Genomic DNA, 20,321 nt, shown 5'->3' on the forward strand with positions numbered 1-20,321 from the left:
TTTTTCCCTCCTTAACTTTAATTTCTTAGCACCATTTTTTTTTCTTTCAAACCTTTAAAAAGCTTATGAGTTTGGTCCCAGGAAAGCAGTTTTCTATTAGAATGCACATCTTATATTATTTTCAAAATAACCCTATATAAGAAAGGCAGCTACTGATGTAATTATTCCCATTTACATATGAGGATAGTGAGGTTTAGCAAGGTTAAGATTTACCTATGAAGAGAAGAGGAAATCTAACATCTGCCCAAAACCTCAAAACTAGAATTCTTCCATGATATAAAACCTGGAGTCCCTGGAGATAAAAGGAAAGCCACAGAGGCTAGAGTCATTTCCTATCTCTTTGATCATTCAGTCACAGGAGGTATGCTGAGAAAGTTGAAGTTAGCAAAGGGAATATAAGGAATTGGCTCTTTTATTCTAGAAATTGGCTGGATACCACTTTCCTTGACCTTGCAAACTTGACCACTCCCAGATTCTCCCCAGTGAAAGTAGCTTTTCCCTTCTCAAATCTGTCTGCAGCATTTTTCTTGGATTTCTCTTTTGTTCCCACCACTCACTTATCACATATAGATAAGCATAGATGTTGCTCAGCTGTGTGTACAAATTCTTCCTGTCCTCCCATAAGCAGATTGTAAACTCCTCAAGGACAAAGATTTTGTCATTCTATCTACAGTATCCAATAGTGCTGTGCCCTCTAGATATTTAATAAAATGTTGAATTGAATGAAACACTTTTTTTGTAAAGGCTGTGGGCCACATTTGCCAGAATGGAGATTTTTTTTTTACCCAAAGGCCAATTATAGGACAGGTTTAAAAAAAAATTCCCCCAAGCAGAGACTGTTGAACTTTGATGGTGCCCATGAAGGTATGGAACTTGCTTCCTTATCTCTGGCAGAGTTCTGGGATCTCTTGGCAGGCAATCTGAAGCCACAGGATATCCCCCATCTCTTCTTCATACAAATTCTATTCTCTATCTATGTCTGACTCTGTTTCTTATCTGTGTCTCTGCCTCTTTATATGCCTCTATATGTATATACATATGTCTTTATATACATGTATGTAGAGATGTCCATAGATGTCTGTCTCTCTGTTCCTGTCTTTCCATCTGTCTCTGTCTCTCTATGTATAGGTATAACCATATGTTTACATGTATGTAGAGATGTCAATAGGTGTCTGTCTCTCTGTTCCTGTCTTTCCATCTGTCTCTGTCTTTATCTCTGTATGTATAGGTATAACCATATGTTTACATGTATGTAGAGATGTCCATAGGTGTCTATCTCTCTGTTCCTGTCTTTCCATCTGTCTCTGTCTCTGCCTCTCTATGTATAGGTATATACATATGTTTACATGTATGTAGAGATGTCCATAGGTGTCTGTCTCTCTGTTCCTGTCTTTCCATCTGTCTCTGTCTTTGTCTCTGCCTCTTGCTGCAGAAGTGGGGACTGAACTGTGGAGAGCTTCAAAGCTGGTCCCCTCCCCCCTCACCACTCCATTTGCCAGCGTCTGAAGCTGTCAGAGAAAGGAGCATGTCGGGAAGAAGGCCTCAAAAATGAGGAAAAAAGGGATGTAGGGAGGGATTAAAAAATGATTATGGGAAAGGAAGGTGCTGGGAGGGGGGTGAAGGCCCTGGAATGCTGAAGGGGGAGGGCAGTGCTCTGGGTGCTAAGAGGTGAGGCTACTCTGGGGCTGGGGGGGGGGGGGTGCTCTGGGTGAGGGTGAGGGTGTGCTCCGAGAGGTGAAAGGTTGAGAATTCTGGAGATGGGGGCGAAGAGGACCCTCGGAGGCCCCGGGGTGCCCAGGAGCAAGGGCGGGATGCTCTGGAGAGAGGGTGGGAGTTGAAGGGACGCGAGGCCGGCTCCAAAGGGCCCCTGGGAGAGGGCTCACTCGAGGTGGACACTGAGGGTGTCCACTAGGGTGCACTTGTCTCCCCCACCTCCCGCCTCCGCTTGGCCCTGCCCACTGGCACGACGTAGGTGCCTCCCCTCTGCTCCCCTCTGCCTTCGCCCCTGCAGCAGCAGCAGCTTTCCAGGTAGTAGTGGCCGGCCCTCCCCTCGGACTCAGCCCCGAGCCGGCTCCTGGGAGGACCTCCGGGGAGGTAAGCCGGGGCTGGGGGGCAGGGGCGCGACCACCCAGCAGCGGGGCAAGGGGAGAGGACGGGCCCGGGGAGGCCGGCTACAGGTGGGTGTGGTCGTGGCCCCGCCCCAGCGCCTCCATTGGCTGCCACCCCAGGGCTCTAGGAGGGGAGGGGTCCTTCGCGCTGCGTTTCGGCCCCGAGTTCACAAAGCGAAATGTCTCCTGCGTCAAACCGCCCCCCCGTGCCTACTCCCTCCTTCCCGCGCGGGAGCGCCAGCCCCTCCCCTCCCCTCCCCTCTGCCATGCCTGTCCGGGGGCCCAGCCCCTCCCCCGCTCGCCGGGGTTCGGGGTGGGGGCGCCGAGAGGGGGGTCGGCCTTCGGCCAGTGGCGCCCTTTGGACTGTAGAGGCAGGAGATGCCCGAGCTGGGGGGGGGGGGGTCTTGCACTCGGGCCTCACCAGGGAAAGCAGAGGATGCTGAGGAGCTCATCGGGGCCCCCGGGGCCCCAGGGGTCTTCCCTTCAGATGGGGAACTGCAGCAGGTGGCATCCGGCTGCTGGGAAGGGACTAGACCGGGGCAGGGGCCGGGCAGATCCTCCTGCTTGGGTGGATGACGGGCTTGGAGGAGCTGGTGGGGCCTCAGCGATGGCGAGCCAGGCCTGCACCTGTAGAGGTGGCTCTCTAGGTGGCTGGGGACACGGCTGTGTGGTGCGGGTGGCTGGGCATCGGTGATGCCCCAGGAGGGCATCAAGACCAGGGCGGAAGGCGACGGCCTCCTCCCCGGCTTAGAGCCTTCTTGGTAGTAGGTAATATTGCATTGCATTGGGTTGTGGGTCGAGAGGCTGGCTTGTTGGTGGATGCAAAGTAAATAGAAGCCTCCCATGGAAGACCCGGGAAAGAGATGTTCCTGCCCATATGTATTCATCGCTTCCTCCTCTCCCTGGCTCCTGTGTCAAGGAAGATCCCTGGCTCGCCGTCCCCCTTCTAAGTTCACCCCATGTGGGCCAGTTGGGCGAGTGGACCTGGGCTCTTTGGCCAGGCAGGAGGCTGGCTGCCTGGTCCAGCCCCGGGACCCTGAAGCTGTAGATTAGAAAGAGGAAGAAGGCAAGGCAAGCACGAAACTGGCTCCTGTTGCATAACCTGGCTCATCTATTGTCTCTGGGTGTGTCTCTACGAGTGTTGAGGGGGCATTCATGTGTGTGGAGGGAAAGGGATAGTATCATCTAAAATCATATGATTTTCTTCATATCCTTATATATCAAAAATGAGATGAAAGATATAATCGCCAAAGTCTGGGAGGAGGGGTACATGAAAAACTGAGTATAAGAACAGCAAAGATCAGAACCTCCCCACGGCAAATTGCCTTTGAGAGCGCAGTGAAATAGGTGGTGTTTTCCTTTGTGTAAATTAAGTTACATTTTCCTTATAAAATCACTAGCCCTTCCCTGCCTTGGAGACACTTCAAGGTCAGACAGACCCAGAGAAACAAGGGTTTCTTTTCTTAATTGTTGATTTTTTTTCCCATTAAAGTACTCCCTTTGGAAAGGAAATATTTTCTCCAGCAACCCCCAAGGCCTCCCAGCCCTGGAGGTAAACGTCAAACACGGGCTTAATGGTGGCTCAGGAACACAGCTGCAGATCTTGACACAGTCACACATGAATACACACAGATACAGTTGTACACATGGTTACAGCCACAGAGACCTAAACAGGGACACAACTACAAAGTAAAAAAAAAAAAATCATGAACATGAAACTTTCTTACCCTAGATGGATGTAGAAAGGGCTTCTGTTGATTAATAATATTAAAAGCCAATATTTTATCCATCACTTTAAGGTTACAAAGCATTTTATATGGATTTCCTCATTTGATCCTCAAAGATCTTTGAGGGGGTTAGTATAGATCTTATTAACCCCCGCCTTACAAACAGGCAGAAAGTCAGTCTTGCCAACTTGAATCTATCACTGATAGACCAGGAACCAAGTCTTTTGTAGACAAGAAGGCCCCAAAGGCTGAACTAGTCTAGGGCTCTAGGAGAGTTGTCTACAGAGTATGGAAGAAAAAGCATGTTGAGAAGTGGCTAGGAAAGACCCATTCCTAAAATCTCAGAGTCAGAGGTGGAAGTGAGTACATTGTATATATTAGTTAAAACAGAATCTAATTACAGTGACAGAAGAAAGATAAGGATGAAAGAACCAAAAATTTGATCAATGTTGGTCAATCTATCCTCTCTTTCCCTGTAACAACTCAGCTAAAACAGGACCTTATCTATCAATGTCAGTCTGCAGTTCTTTAAGCTGCCCCTTCTTTTCCTTCCTTCCTGGCAGCTATTCCTTCCTCTTTTTCTCTTCTTGGCCTCCCACAGGTTCTTGCTATGATCAAGGCCTTTGTTTCTTTTTCCCCACCACATGAATTCTAAACACAACTCTCCCTAACCTGAGTGAGAGCTCATTGAATCTAAATCCCCCACTAAAATTCTGCCTAAACAGTTCTTCAGCATTCAACCTGACCAAAGGTCCTATAATCCATCACTATTCCTAGGAACAATATCCTGGAGTAGGGAAGGGGGACCCCAAGTCCAGACCCTTTGCCTGCACAGACTGCCAAGTGACCAACCCTACCACCTGGAGATAGGGAGATACTGTGATCTCAGGAGCAACAGGCGGCAGCTGTTCCCCTGCCCAAGTAACATGGGGAACCTTATTGACTGAGAAGGAAATCTTGGATTAAAACCAAGAGCTGTATCAGCCATCTGCCCCAGAGCACAGAGCCCAAAGGTGGAAAGATACACATAAATGATGGAGTCACCAAAATCCCCTATAGACTGAAGAGTGTCTCTTACATACAAACACACAGGTATTCAGCTGCAAATGCACCAATTTGGGGTCAGAAGTCATCCTAACACTGCTCTATCATCTCTTAGCTGAAGAGAGTTAGTCTTTATAATTGCTGGGAAATTCTTAGTATCATATGGTTCCACTTGGAATCTATAAAATAATAACTTAAACAGTAAAAAAATAAGAGCTACATAGAAATGCACTCATCTCATTTGAATCTCACAAAAACCCAGTGAAGTAGGGAACTACTACAGATTTTATTTTGTCCCCAAAGACCTGTAATTTCATTAATATAAGGGGCTCTTGGTGAGGAAGACCCCTCCACCAAAGCATACTGTTCAGCTTAGAACACTGAAAGGTTTTGTGATCTGCTCAGGGTCATTTAGTCTGTCAGAGAGTGACTTGAACTCAGATCTTCCTGACTCTAAAGTAGACCCTATACCATCAGATTACCCTTCTACTCATATTATTATGCCAGTTTCATAATTTTGCAGTCTGACCTAGTGCATATAGGGCTAGCCTTGAAGTCAGGAAGACCTGCATTCAAATCTTGACTCTGACACTGGCAAGGTGACCTTGAGTGCCTCAGGCAACTAAGACTGCAATTTGTAGAGTGGGTAGAGGGATCTCTCTAAAACAATGACATCACAGGTCCTGTCCAAAAAGTAATTGTTTAACAATAATACTGAGGATCAAAGGTAAGTGGTTTATCTGTATGATCTCCCAGTAAGGAGCAGAGGTGAAGTTCAGCCTACATCTCTTCTGACTTAAAGTCCCAAGAAGAGTATGACTTTGGGATCTATGAAATATGTATGAGTGGAAAATCAACCCAAATCATCTCCAGGAAATCAGAACACTACTATCTACTGTTTCATACAACATTCTCACAAAAAGACCCCAAATATAGAGTCCTCCCCTTCACTTTAGTGTGTTGTTGCCATTCAGTTGGGTCCAACTTGTCACGATCCCATTTGAGATTGTCATGACAGATACTAGAGTGATTTGCCATTATCTTCTCCTGGTCATTGTACAGATTAGAAAACTGAGGCAAGTAAAGTTAAGCCTAGGATCACAAAGCTAGAGACCAGATTTGAATTCTTGAAGTCGTGAAGACCCCAGGACTGGCATTTAATCCATTGTGTCACTTAGCTGTCCTCATAACATGTCCCATTTTTCTTGGGAAAGAAATGTTTTAAGGGTATAATTAAAAAGATAAATGGAAAGAATTGTTGTAGGTTTTAAGAATCCAAACCAAAATACGTGAAATGACCTCTAAACATTCCAGGTAGACTTCATGAAAATGAGGTCTGGTCTTTAAAGACAATAATTTGGTAATTAAGATGTGGAGCAGTGTGTTTCAAGTCTATGGTGCAGGGTAAGGGAAGGCTCTGAAACTATAAAACAGCCAGAAAGGGAAGGGGTATCTGAAAAACTAAAAGTGTTCTATAAGAATAGGAAGAACAGTCCTTCAGCATTCAATCTGGCCAAAGGCCCCATAGTCCATCACTTCTCCCAAGTACTATTCCAGAGTAGGGGAAGGGGACCCCAAGTACAGACTCTCTGACTGCAGGGATGAAGATGGATGACTTGAGAAGTCTGTGTTGCTCAGATTAGCAGAATACCTCTGCCCCGCCCCAGAGGCATTTTGGATGGTTCTTTTGGCCCCTGGGGTGGGGGAGGGGAGAAGGAGATGGCATGAGAAGGGAGGAATGTATCCTTAGAATTTTGTTGGGGAAGGTGTTCTGTTACAGGACTCTGAAAACTAGGAAGCACCACCAAGTATTGCCAGGGTCAGCAGCAGTGTATTTCCATAGCTTAGGATGAAATATTTAATAAGTTAAAGTTTAATAAAGCTTAATTGGAGCAAAATGAAAAAATAATGGCTATAATTTCCCCAGAAGTAATTGAGTTCAGACTGATACCTTTTTCACCCTGTCATGAGGGTACACAGACAGCCCAAAGAAACCCTAGTTTTCAGTTTTTTTCAGATTTGGACCAGGAACACACAAATCACCAAACACTAAATCAACACCAATTCCTTTTCCTTCCTCTTAAGATTTATCCGTTCTCGGGAGTTTTCCTTATTAATTTTATCCCATGGATAAGATCCCATCTTTTATGAATTGATATAGAGTTTCAGGACATAATCAGGACCACATGATCTCCTACTTCTTTTTATGTCCCCTTAAAATGCTTTCTGGTTGTTTCGTGCCATTAATTCTCAAGGGCAGAAAAAATTTCTGTCTCTAAGAATCTGCCCCACTGCCTAGTGGCCATATTCTACCTCTGCCTGAAAACTCCCAAGCATATGTGCTGGAGGCAGGGGACTCACTAGCCCTCAAAGCAGCTCATTCATTAAGCTTTTGTTCAACTCTCTTGACAATTTCCACCCTTTGTTCCACGTTCTCTGAGACAAACAGAAAAAGTGTTAATCCCTCCATTACATGACAGCCTTTCAAATGATTGAAGATGTCTGTCATATTCCTCCTTAATCTTCTCTACTCCATCCCTAACATCCTCCAGTTGCTTCATCTGCTCCTTATAAAACATGGTTGACAGTCTATTGCCCATCCTGGTCACTTCCTTTTGTACATACTTCTTTTAAAGTTAAGCAAATGTTTGTGTGTGTGTGTGTGTGTGTGTGTGTGTGTGTAACATAATATAATCAAGAATATAATGAAACAGGGTACCCCAAAGTCAAATGTAAATTATCTTGGAATTACATTCAGCTTCACCCTTTTTTTCCCCATCAGGAGTTAGTTCTGCTAGTAATTCATCAAAGTGATATTTAAGAAGGAGTAATCTGAGAATAGATACATAGAATGGATTGGAAGGCAAAATATGGGAATCAAGGAATCCAGTACAATTAGAAGACTATTGTGTAAGTCCAGACAGGAGGTAATGAATAAAGGTCTGAACTGGATTAATAGCCAGTGGAACAGTGAGTAGAACTTGCAGTTTTTTGGTGGAATAATGGTAATATTATCAGAAACAGAGAAACCAGGATAGAGAACCAGCTTGGAGAGATGAAGGGAACCATTCACATTTGGAACAATGACGCAGAGATTTCTGTGAAAATATCTATGTAAAGAATGTGAAAAGAAAGACAATGCCCAGTATGAACTAGTTTAACATAAATGCTAACCATAAAAGTGCTGGGTTTCATTTTGTTTTGTTTTCAATCTGTTGGGGACAAAAAAGGAGGATCAAGATAGGAACCCTGCCCTGTCTGAGAGGGGTGGGAATGTGTTAATAGATGATGAAAAGACAGAAATACTTGATTCCAATTTTGCATGTTTTCTCTGTCAAAGAGAATGATCATAAGATCATATGGCAAAAATTCCTCATAAGCAATCAAAACTCAAGGTAAATAAAATAATACTAAAATAATACTACTTCTAGTTGTCCTCTGTGAGAATAAACTAAATGACAAAACTGGGATCCAAGAAGAATGTGACAGACTGAAATAGTGGAATAAAAATCTAAGATGAAATTTAATAAGAAGAAAATGGAAAATCCTGCATTTCTTTGTTTTTTTTTTTCAAATCTACCATGTGAATACTAAAGGGGGAAGGGATTTAGGAAGAAGGGAGATGTGACTAGAAGTTACTTCATGTGAAAAAAATGTATATTTAGTCTGTTAATTTTTAAAAATTTGTTTTGAACAAGGGAAGTGGCATTTCTCATTTATTCTGTTTTAGTCAGACCCCATCTGGTCCCATATTTTAGAAGAGATTTTTAACAGATATGAGAACAGAAGATATAGTGACCAGACCTGTGATTTTATTAGTTTAGGGAGCATTCAGGTGCAGAAACTTCCTCTACCAATCCGGTCAATACCTTCTCTGAAACTTACAGTCTCACAGTTGCATTTAGAGACTAATTTCCCAGGGTCGCATAATCAGGATATGTCAGAGGTAGGATTTGTGCCCAAGTCTTTCTGACCAGCTCCATATCGATCCAAAACACAAAGAAATATATATAGAGCCAATTGCATAAAGTACTGTTATTTAAGAGACAATATAATTTTAAAGACCCTAAAGAATCACCCTTTAAGAATAACTCTAGGGGTGGCAAGGTGACACAGTGGATAAAGCACCGGCCCTGGAGTCAGTAATACCTGAGTTCAAATCCGGTCTCAGACACTTAATAATTACCTAGCTGTGTGGCCTTGGGCAAGCCACTTAACCCCATTTGCCTTGCAAAAACCTAAAAAAATAAAATAAAATAACTCTACTTTCAACATTCCCAGAAAATGGTCTTACAGTAGCCATTTAAAGATCTCCAGGCAGACCACTACATTTCAGAACTACTTTAACTGTTAGGAAGTTAGAAGAGACACGGGCAGCTAGGTGGCACAGTGGATAAAGCACCGGCCCTGGAGTCAGGAGTACCTGGGTTCAAATCCAGTCTCAGACACTTCATAATTACCTAGCTGTGTGGCCTTGGGCAAGCCACTTAACCCTGTTTGCCTTGCAAAAACCTAAAAGAGAGAGAGAGAGAGAGAAAGAGAGAGAAAGAGAGAGAAAGAGAGACATTAACACCTAACTTAGAGCAGTGGCTTAGGCACAGGATAGGAAGTTTCCTCTGCCAAGGATATTAGCTTCAGTTTGGTAGCCCACAGCTCCTGTACCTCCAGTTGTGTAGCACACAGACTCAAAGGTTGTTTCAAGTCTGAAAAATCTCTGATTCTTTTGGTCTGGACTTTTCTACTTAGGCAGCCAGCAAGCTCTATCAATGGTATTGACCTTCATCCTCTGGAAGGAAGGGAGACATACTATGTGCTAGTCATTAAGCTAAGCTCTTTACAAATATTATCTCATTTGATCCTCACAATATCCCTGGGAAGTAGATACTATTATTACTCACCGTATTTTACAGGTGAGGAAGCCAACCAAGACAAAGATTAAGTGACGTTGATAATAAAAGTCAGAGTTGAGATTTGAACTCAAGACTTCCTGACTCCAGCCCTAGCCCTCTATCCACTGTGCCACCAAGCTGCCTTTAAGCAGTAAATTAAGTAAATCTGGAAGATAGTTCCATTATCTGCATGGGGTAACCATTGCTCTCCTGACAAGATTTTTTCTGATATCTGGTATCTGCCTTCACTGCTTCCATTCATTGCACCTTCTAGGGCCAAGCAGAACAGATCAAATCTCTTTTCACATGAGAGATTTTCAAATACTTAAATACAGTAATTACATCTCCTCTTCTCATGGATAAACATCATCATTTCCTAAAATCGGTCTTACTATATATAGCAAGACCCTCTAATCCCTTTAACATTTTGCTTGCCTTCCTCTGGATACACTCCAGCTTATAATAATGTCCTCCCTAAATTGTGGCACCCAGTACTAGAACATAGTGGAGCATACTACTCCAGATATATTCTGACCAGAAGGGAGAACAATGGGACCATCAACTCCCTTATTTTGTTCACTACATTTTTCTGAATGCAGCCTAAACTTACAATAGCTCAGGGGCTGCCATGTCACCATATTGCTTCATGTGGAGCTTAGAGTCAACTGAAACCCCTGGTTATTTTTCACATAAACTATTTTCTACATTCTCCCATTCTGTACTTAAGCAGTTTATTTATTTTAATCCAAGCATCAGACTTCATATTTGTCTCTATTAGATTTTATTTTACTCATTTTAGCCCATTGTTTGAGACTGTCAAGATATATTTGGATTCTGATTTTGTCATCCAATGTGTTAGCTATCTCTTTTCATTTTGTATCATATGGAATTTTGATAAGCATTCCCCCAAAATGAAAAATATCACAGATGGTACTATTACCCAAAAAAGACAACTGAGAAGACATCAGCAACTACGAACCCATATGCTGGCTTTCTCATCTCTAAAAAGTCTTTATGAGAACCAGCTATATGCATAAGGAAGATTTTCTTGATGAAAATATTAAAAGGGAACACAGAGGCTTTCACATTTGATTTTCCATAGCAGACCACATCTTTACAGTTTCACAATTGATTGAAAGGTGTAGCAAACACAAGATAAAGCTGTATTTTTTTAAGTACCAAAGAAAATTGACTTGGCAAGGCAAAGTATAGCCATAACATCTCTAACAATGTATATTTTACTATATGCTAATATCATAAAGTATTCTTAATAGATATAAATCCTAGAGATACTACCTTATGTAATAATCTCCTCTGATTGTCAATATTAAATAAAGCACAAAAAAGGAAAACAGATATCTATTCATGGTATTTTCTAGAATCATGGAGAATACATGGAATCTAAATGAAAGACTGACTTCACATAAATAGTGAGGTTCTCTAGATACTTCTGTTTGTTGATAACATCAGACCTTAAAATACAACTGAACCATTTCAATGAGACTCATGATAACTCAAAAGATATCAACCTAATAATTCACAGTGGAATAAAAACAAGGGGATAAAAGAATGTATATTATTCAGAATATGAGATGTGGTTGAAGAAGTTGGTCAAGATCACCCTCCACTCCTGGATCACTGCCTTGCCAGAGGTGCATGGCCCAATGAAACTATGAGCTGTATCATGCAGAATTACCCAGAACTGGAGAGTTCTCCATTATCCTTGCTAAGAAAAACCCATAGACAGTTTTAAAATTTGCCTGGTATGCCATGGTCTATGGGATCACAAAGACTCGGTCACACCTGAACAACTGAACAAGACTAAAATATGTATATAATGCATAGCACTCTAGAAGGATAATAGCTGGATCAAGCACTGAAGAAAAAGAAGGGGTTGTATCCCAGTTCAGAAATTACAAAATTTCAGAATAGGCAGGAATCTTATTTACTCAAACCCATATCTAAACCAGAATTTTCTCTACTATATACCAAACAAATGATTACTCATGCCTTCTTTGAATACCTTCAGTGAAGGGAACCCATTATCCTGAGGAAGTTTGTTTCACTTTTACATAGTTCTAATTGTTAGGATGTTTTGCCTTATACTAAGATCAAATCACCTCTTGCCAACTTCCAACCATTTTGCCTAGCTCTGTCTTCTTTAACCAAGTAGAACAAGTCATCTCTTTTCTATGTTACAACCTATCAAAAACTTGAAGACAACTATCATGTCCCCTCCCCAGTCTTTTCTTATTCTGGGTAAATAGTCCCAATTTCATCAACTGATTCCTGTATGGCATGATCTCAAAGTCTTTCACTATCCTGATTGCTCTCTTCAGGATATGCTATAATTTATCAATATCCTCCCTAAATAATAACACTTAAAGTGAAATGCAATACTCTAGGCAAAGTCTAACAAGGGTGAGGCTTCTTGGTTCTATTATCTTCCTAGTCCTTAACAGCTATGCCTCTCTTAAAGCAACCTAAGATCAAATCAGTTTTATTAATTGCTATGTCACACTGTTGACTCATATTAAACTCTTATTTAGCTCACTAAATTCTTCAGATCTTTTTCAGACAAATTGCTACTTACCTCACCTCACTTATCTTGAATTTGTAAAATCGGATTTTTTAACCCTCATGTAAAACTTTATATTTATTCCTGTTAAAGTTAATCTTATTTTATTTGCCCAGCAGCTAGATGGCTCAGTAAAGTGCTAGACCTGTAAGACAAATAAGAATTCAAATCAAAAAAAAAAAAAGAAAGAAAGAAAGAAAAATTTTAAAAAAGAATTCAAATCCAGCCTCAAACACTTAGTAGTGTAGTGTTGGGCTAGTCATTTAACCTCTGTCTGTCTCAGATTCCTCATCTGTAAAATGGGGATAATCATATCTCCTATTTCCCAGGGTAATTTTGAGGACCAAATGAAATAACATTTGTTAAATGCTTTGCAAATCTTAAAGGATTACATAAAAGCAAGACATTATTATTTTTTTCTAGAATAACTATGTTATCCAACTGTTATTTATTCTTCCCAGTTTTATGTAACTTACATTTAATAAGCATGCCATCTTTACTTTTATCCCAAGCCAACAGATCTCAGGAACTCCAAACGGAGAGCATCTTTTGAGTAGTCAACAAACTGTTAATGACAGCCACTCTGAATCTACCTTATCATGATAGAACTGAGCTCTCTCCATATTTTATCCAAGAATAATATGAAAGCCTTTGTAAATTACTTTTCCAAATCCAGGTAATCTATATTTAATCTTCCAGTTTAGAAACCAGTTTTTTAAAAAAGGAATAAAGTTCGGCTATGGCCTATTCTTAACGTTATCATATTGACATTTTGTGATCATTACTTCCCTTTCTAAATGTTCATTAACCATCACTTTGATCATTTATTTATAATTATGTCAGGAATTCAATTAAACCTCACTGTTTCATCATTTGTAGACTCAATTCTCTATTCTTTTTTTTTAATCAGTACATTTCCCCTTCTCTAATCCTGTGGTCTCTCTGCCATTCTCTACCAAACAATCTATTTTTTAAATGCATTTCATGTATTTTGTTTTGACAAGTCAATCACATACCAATAACCATACCCATTTTATATTATCATAAACACACCCATAGTCCTGGTCTGGAGCAAATCACCCCCTCAAGTCTTCAATTGTCAACTTCAGTTGTAGAATCAATGGTTCCAAAATTGAATAGAATAGGAACACAATTAGTTCATCAATAAACCGGAAACCAGTGATCCAACCATTGTGACAAAGTTCTATCAAGTCACAATTTGACAGGAGTCACCATCAAAAAGACAATATTGCTCTGATGGAATGGGGTTGGCAAATTTGATTTGAGAGGGCTCAGATGTAAAAGTGTTAATCAGGTATTTTGGAGGGTTGACTAGATACACAGGCCTTTTGTTTTCAGGGTTAATTTTTCTGAACTAGCCTATAGATGTTCTTCTTTCATTTTTCAGTAGTGTCTGACTCTTCACGACCCTATTTGGTGTTTTCTTGGCAATGATATTGGAATGGTTTACTATTCCCTTCTCCAACTCATTTTATTAGATGAGGAAATTGAGGTGATCAGAATTAAATGACTTGCCCAATGCCACACAGCTAGTAAGTTTCTGAGGCTGGATTTGAACTCAGATTCTCCTGATTCTAGGGTCGATACTCCGTGGCACTGTTGCCATGTAGCTTCACCAAATCACATTTCTTAACCAAAGGAACTAAGTCAACTGAATAGATCTGCATTGGTAGAGGCAGCTTCCTCACTAAGAGTTCCCTGTGTCAATAAACTAAAAATTGTGATGTGAGGTTTGTTTTTTTAATTCAATGTATGTTGATCCATATCAATTCAAAGAAGTTTGCCCACACTTCATATTTGTCATTCTTTATAACACAATAATATATTTATAGTGCACTAGGACAAAATGTCATACTAAATACATTGCTAGATTTGGAATCAGGAAGCTTTGAGTTCAAATTCCAACTTTTACTTGTAAAACCTGTATCTCACTAGTCGAGTCACTTGACCTCTCAGCCTCAGTTCCCTCAGCTACACATTGGGGATTTTAAAAAAAACAACTATATTGCCTATCTCACAGGACTCTTGTGAAATTCAAACAAATTAATACATCTAAAGTACCTTGCAAATCTTAACTTTCTATATAAATGTATATATAATTTTTTTGTAAATCCAAGTTATCATTAAAATATTCTATTGCATTCACATACCAAAATTTATTCACCCATTCTTAAATAACTAACCACAAAATTTGCTTCCAAATTTTTTGCTATGAAAAAATAGTGCTGCTATGAATACTTTGGTACATATAGAAACTTTCTGTCATTGACTTCTTTGTGTTTTAAGTCAGTGGTAGAGTCCCTGGATCAAAGGATAAGAACTGTTTAATAATTTTTCTCGCAAAGTTCCAAATGGTTTTTGAGAGAAGTTCTACCAATTCACAGATCTACTGGTATATTAGTATACCTTACTTCCCACAGTTTCCCCACATTTACTATTTTTATCATATTTTCCAACTTTGATAGATGTGAAGCAATATATCAAAATTATTTTCATTTTCATTTCTCCTATTATTGGTAATTTGGAATATTTTTCAAATGAGTGTTTTTATTTTTTTTTGTAGTATTCATGTCCTCTGACCACTTATCTACTGGGATGACTATTAAGGTTTATATCAATTTCCTATAGATATTGTAGGTCAAATAAAAGAGATGTTTGATACAAAAATTTTTTCCCAAATCCTTATCTTTTTTCTAGTCAAATTGATTTTATTCATGTATAAATATTTTAACTTTACATAATCAAAATTGTCTATCTTTTCTGATCTCCTTTATCACTTTGTGGTTATGAAGTTTTCCCTTAATAATAGTTATGACTTTCCCTACTGTTTCTGACCTTCTATGTTTAGATCTTTATATATTTGTAATGGATCATGATATGTGGAATAAAATATTAATATACACTTATTTTCTACCAAACTGCCATCTAGTTTTCCCAGTAATTCTTCCCCAGTTTTTTGTGTCATTGAATTTATCAAAAACTAGGTGGTTGTGCTCATGTGCTTCATATTATTGCTCTTCCAATCTATTCCACTCATTCCTTTTTCTCTTTTTTAATCCACTCCCAAATAATGATAATTACTGATTTATCATATAATTTGAAGTTGAATAGTGCTATATTTCTCCTTTGTGCCTACTTTATTTCATTATTTCCCCTGAACTTCTTGAAATTTTTTCCCCTCATGAATATTGTTTTTATTTAATGGGTCTATAAAGTATCTTCTTGAGAGTTTAATTGAAATGGTAATAACTGAAGATTATGTATTATCATTATATTTATTAAATTAGCATGCCCCAGCCATGAACATTGAAGGTCTTTCATTTTTTTCTATAAACATTGATTGGTTAAAAGTTGCATTTATGTGAGACCTTTACAGCTTAGCAAATTAACACCAAGAGATATTTTGCATTCACTCTATATTTATTTTGAAAAGAATTTATCTTTTCCTCCACATTTTTGTTAGCAATATACTTAAAATCTAATTGTTTCTGTGGTTTCCTGTTACTTTGCTAAAGCTATTAACTATCCTTATTAGTTTCTATTTTGATGATGTAGAATTTTCTAAACTAACTTATCATCTAAAAATAGAGATAAAAATGTTTCTACTTTGCCTATGCTTACTTCCTTAATTTTTTTCACTATTATATAGTTAATATTAGTAGGATTACATCAAATAATGGTTGAGAGGGAACATTCTTCTTTTACCCATGAAGTTAATGGAACAACTTCCATCAATTCTGCATTACAAATAATGCTAGTTCTTGGTTTAGATATGTATTTTTTATTATATTAAGAAAAGATTTTTTATTCCTATTTAACAGAGATGAGTTATATATTTTGTTGAATATTTCATGCATCTGTTAATATGGCTATATGGCTATTTGAGCTATTTTATGTTTGTTAAATGTTTTTCTAATGATGAACAATCTCTATATAGCTAACACAAATCAAAATTAAGAATGATGAATTTTTTTAATTTTTATTTATTTGAGGCAATGGAGTTAAGTGACTTGTCCAAGGTCACATAGTTTGGCAATTATTAAGTGTCTGAGGTCAGATTTGGACTCAGGTCCTCCTAACTCCAGGGTCAGTACTCTATCCACTGCACCACCTAGCTGCCCCATATTGAATTTTTTTATGTATTCCTGGATTCTGTTAAAATTGAATATTTTTGCATCAATATTAATGATATTGATTTATAATATCCTTTTTCCTGCTTTTTTTCCCTCCATCACTTTGCTATCAGGAACATATTTGTCTCATTGAAAGAGTTTGGTCAAGTGCCTTCTTTCTTTCTTTTGAATCTATATCTTTTAAAAATCACTGACAGTTATTTGGCAATCCTATCTACCAATTTGTTCAGTACCCGAGGATATAGATCATTTGGGCCTAACAACTTCAACTCATCCAGGGCATCTCTGAGTGCTTTCTTATGATCTCCTAAATTATTTTAGATATCAATCCCCTATTAGCCTTTTTTTCCCTGTCCTTTCCAATCCAGAAATTATTTCCTTGACAGAGAAAACAGAAGGAAAATAATAAGTATCTTCTTCAGTGATGCATTGTCAGTATCCTGTTCACTCCAGGGATCAGTCGTCTCCCTACTTCTTTTCCCTAATATAGTGCTTTTTAAAAATCACCATTTTGATATATTTATCTTTCCTTGACAGTTTCACTTCATTCTGAGCTTTGGCACTTTTGATTCCAATCTTATAATACCCTGACCTAGGATCATTATCCACTACCTGACTTATATTTTTCCTACATGCATAAAATTTCCTCCCTGCAACCAAAAAAAAATTTTTTTAAACTGAAGTGTTCTCCTGATGATGCCATATACTTGTTAAGAATGGAACACCATAATCTCAGAAAAATCAGTATTGCATATAACCCAAACATTAATGGAAAAATGTAAGATGAGCATAAGTAGGATGCAGGATACTACCAATAATTACTTTCACTGGGGAGACATCATAGGAGACTTGATCAATGACATGTGCGACTAGAAAAGATATGCTGGTCATGTTTCCAGAACAAGAGAAATAGACAGTACATGTACTGTTCTGATATTCAAAAAAAGTTGAAAGACCTAGAAGTCCTCAGGTATTTTTAGTAGATCTTGATGGGATTTATAGAAAGATACAAAGAAGGATTATTAGAATCAGATGGCATGTAAAAGTTATAATCTGTCCTGGTAGAAAGAATTCTTATATCATTGAGATCAAATATCCATTGGAGCATTAGAGCATTAACTCATTGGAGCATATCCTCAGGAGAATAAACAGGGTCATGTGGACACACAAAACTATGTCATACTAAGGTCAGCTGAAGGAATGGAGGGTGCTTAGCCTGAAAAAAAGAGAAGTATACTCAATGAAATGAAGACTTGCCTTGCTATACTAAATGGATTAGTCTTATTCTGTTTGCTTCCTAAAGAATAGGATTAGGAAGAATGATTGGATATTATGAAGAAAACAGATTTTTGTTTCAGTATAAGCAAAAATTTTCTCAAGTCAGCTATCACACTGATGGTAAATTTTTTTAACTTGAAAATGCTTCTAGCCAAGACTAAACTGGAGGGAGAGTTGGTGCATGAATTTTGTTCACAGATGATTGTGCCCTCAGTGTAGCCTCTGAGACTGAGATACCACAAAGTATGGGTTGATTCTTTGCTGCTGGTACCTATTTTAGTCTAACAATTAACACCAAGAAAACATAGATTCTCCACTAGCCAGTACCATGCCATCCATTCATGGAATCATTGGTTATAGTAAATGAAGAAATACTGAATGCTGATGATAATTTCATTTACCTTGGCAGTTTACTATCTGAATATGTCCACATAAAAGGTGGGTTTTGGAACACAACATTTCCAGAATTTGCTTATGTTTAGGAGACTCCAAAGGAAAGTATTAGAGAGAAGAGATATTAGACTGCTTACCAAAATGAAGGTCTCCAGAACTATTATGTTGGCCTCATTGTTGTATACTTGTGAAACCTGGACAGTCTAGCAGCACCATGCCAGAAAATCAAATTGTTTCCATTTGAATTGTCTTAGGAAGATTCTGAAGATCACCTAGCAAGAAAAGATAATAGACACTGAGGTTCTTTCTAGAGTTAAACTGCCAAGCATTTAAATTCTACTGCACAGAGTACAACCCTGATGGGTTGACCAGTTGAGCAAATGCCAAACATATTTGCTTAAAAGACTATTTTATGGAGAACTCACACAAAGCAAGAGATCACAATCAAAAGAAGCAATACAAGGACATTTTCGAGATCTCTCTTGAGAAGTTTGGAATCAATTGTGCAACATAGGAAACAATGGCAAAGAACTCCTAACATAGCATACCTGAATCCAAGAAGGTACTATACTCTGAACAAAGCAAAATTAAAATAACCTAAAAGAAATGTGAGATGTTCAAATTTAGAATTTTCTCCTCTCCAAATGATTATATGGACTATTTGGACCCAACCTGTGGTAGAGTCTTTTAAGCTCATTTTGATCTATTAGCCATAGTCAAAAACACTGTACCTTGACACCAACATAGTGATGTCATTTTGATCCTCTTTGAGAATGAAGGAGGAGCAGCTAGGTAGCATAGTGGATAGAGCACCAGCCCTGGAGTCAGGAGGTCCTGAATTCAAATCTAGTCTCAGATAATTACCTAATTCAGATAATTACATAATAATTACCTAGCTGTGTGACCTTGGGCAAGTCACTTAACCCCACTGCCTTGGAAAAAAAATGAGAGAGAGAGAGAGAGAGAGAGAGAGAGAGAGAGAGAGAGAGAGAGAGAGAGAGAGAAGGACAACCATCATGGGTTGTATTGTCATATAATCTGCAGTTCTTTCTAGTACTAAGATTCTATAATTCCAAGATATCTTAATTTATAAATGAATTCAACATAGTAACTCCCCATTTGAACGATGTTCTCTCACTTTTTTGAGGATGAGAATGATATCCTGTCCTCTCCTGGAATATTATTGTTCAGCTGTCATTCAATTAATAAAAGCATTTGCAATCCCTCACCAAAGAATCTAAAACATAGAATCAGAGGATGTCAAAGTCAGTGCAGCATGAAGGTTATTAGTAACATAGTCAAAGCATTAACAACTACAGAGACAACAAAAGTCTAGAATTGGTGCTAAAGGAGCTCCAAATAGAACACACAATATTTAATCAACCAAATCAAGTGCTTATTAAGCACCAACTATATGACAGGCATTGTCCTAGGATCTAGGGATTCAAATATTATCCCCTACCCTAAAGGATCTTGTATTCTAATGAAGAGATCTCAAGTACATATATATAAAGAACAAGAGAAAAATACAAAATAGTTAAACACAAGGGAGTGTGAGAGGGAGAGCACTAGCAATTGGAGGAAATGGGGAAAGGCTTCATGTTTCATGGAGAAGGTGGTGTTTGAGCTGTCTGTGAAGCTGGAGAGAGAGAAAATGAATTCCAGACATGGTTGGGGGAGGGGAGACAGCTTGCAAAGGCAAAGGCATGGAGATGGGAAATGGAGGGTCATATGTAAGAAAAATATAAAAATATCAGTTTGACTATAATTCAATATAGAAAGAGGAGTAATATACATAAGACTGGAGCTAGGTAATGAAAGTCTTTGAAAGCCAAACAGCATAGTTTATATATTACTTGAGAGGCATAGGGAGACAGTTTACTGAGTAGGGTAGTAGTAGTAGATTGATCAGATCTATGCTTAAAAGAAATCCTATTGGCAGCAGTGTAGAGAATGGATTAGAGTAGAGGGAAATTTTGGCAGAGAGACCAGTTCAGAGACCACTGAACAATCTAGGCAAAATGTGATAGGGGTAGCCATGTGAGTAAATAGGAATTGAATGCAAGAGATTTTGTGGAGGTAGAAAAGAAAGATTTGAAGAGAAAATGGATATATGGGAAAAAAAGAAAGAAAATGGATATATGCTTGAA

At 38.9% G+C, this 20,321-nt stretch overlaps 1 protein-coding gene across 2 annotated transcripts in view; it reads left to right on the top strand.

Moving 5' to 3' along the window:
* The first annotated feature begins 1,996 nt into the window (after window positions 1–1,996).
* CELF6 (CUGBP Elav-like family member 6) overlaps window positions 1,997–20,321 on the top strand; it is a 150,893-nt gene continuing 132,568 nt past the window's right edge. For both annotated transcript variants that reach the window (XM_074233037.1, XM_074233038.1), the window contains exon 1: window positions 1,997–2,094. The gene's annotated coding sequence lies outside the window, so the exon portion shown is untranslated. The remainder of the gene's footprint in view (window positions 2,095–20,321) is intronic.

This window comes from Macrotis lagotis, chromosome 4, assembly GCF_037893015.1.
Source record: "Macrotis lagotis isolate mMagLag1 chromosome 4, bilby.v1.9.chrom.fasta, whole genome shotgun sequence".
Classification (NCBI taxonomy): Eukaryota; Metazoa; Chordata; class Mammalia; order Peramelemorphia; family Peramelidae; genus Macrotis; species Macrotis lagotis.